Below are 1395 nucleotides of genomic sequence, written 5' to 3' on the forward strand. Positions count from 1 at the left end.
CTGTTATCACGGTGACTACCTCTGTCAGCAGACACAGCAGTGATGTGCAGCTGTTGCAGTGGACAGGTAGCATGTAGGAGGTCGAGGGTTCGATTCTGGATTTGTTTTTATTTGCTAAAAGTAGTTTGATGATACGATGTCAGACATCTTAATCGTCATACAGAGATTACAGTGGGTCTCCTACAAAACATTTAGTACCTATCGATAAAACGAACATCGGACTAGACTAATGTGGAACTGCTCTATCGAATGGTCACGTAAAAGTCCGCTTTAGAAACAATTCTGTTTGTAACGGAAAACAAACCGATACTTTCCGTGGACACTGGCCGTCGCATGAAAGACGTGATGACCACAATTCATCTGGGCTGACTCCAGCTACACAATGCAAAAATGAAATTGCAGATATCTGCTGAAGCACCAGAGAAAATGCGCCTGAGGACTTTGAAGAGAGACACCCTGTATAAACATAGCCTTGTTGACATGATGAATCCTGGTCATGATTAAATATTTCTTCACTTTCTAGACCGCAGATTGGTAATGAAATCAAGTAACAAAACTATAGCTACAACAGACCGTGGACTAGTATATGACACATGCCAACAATAACACTGAAAACCAGTAACGATGCAGAAAAAATATTTACGGAACCATTGATCATTTAGTAAGAAAAGGCGCTTTTTTATTTTTGAGCATAGTTAGGCGTTTCTTTTTCTGAACGGATATTGTTACCGAAAATAAATTCTATATTTCACGCGAAAAGAAATAACACGTGAACATTCGTCGTTTAAACATAACGATTAGCAGTAATACGTACTTCTAACTGAACCAGTACCGGTTCAAAGTCGGTATCCAAGAAAAGAGGTACTTTATTTAGTGGCCTCTGCTCTCGTGGTGTCTTCCACGATAGCTGAGAGGTCAGCGCGGCGGTCTGACACGCCAAGAGGCCCAGGTTCGATTCCCGGCTGGGTTGGAGATTTTCTCCTCTTAGGGACTGGGTGTCGTGCTGTCCTCATTATCACTTCATCATCATCATCAGTGAAAGGCAACGGGAAACCACTACTGGCATCACTTCTCTAGACGCTCATGCGGTGGACCTCTCTGACGAGACTTCCCCCATGAGAAGACCTGCCATAAGGCAAAACACAAAGTTATATATTAGTTCTCGTGATGGGTCGTGCGTCCGTTCGCTGGCACGGTATTTTCGCGCACAGCGCAGCTCGCTCGCGTTGACGACTCCGCATCACGTGAGACTAAGGCCGTCGGCACACAGACCGTGCATTCGAACGTTGAGCGTTGGGCGTGTCGAGTTTTTCACGTAATAGCGTGGAACAGAGCGTTGGGAAGTCCTTCCGAACGTGCAGACCAATATCTAGCATGTCAGATATTCTGAACGTG

Source organism: Schistocerca serialis, chromosome 2 (assembly GCF_023864345.2).
Source record: "Schistocerca serialis cubense isolate TAMUIC-IGC-003099 chromosome 2, iqSchSeri2.2, whole genome shotgun sequence".
Lineage (NCBI taxonomy): Eukaryota > Metazoa > Arthropoda > Insecta > Orthoptera > Acrididae > Schistocerca > Schistocerca serialis.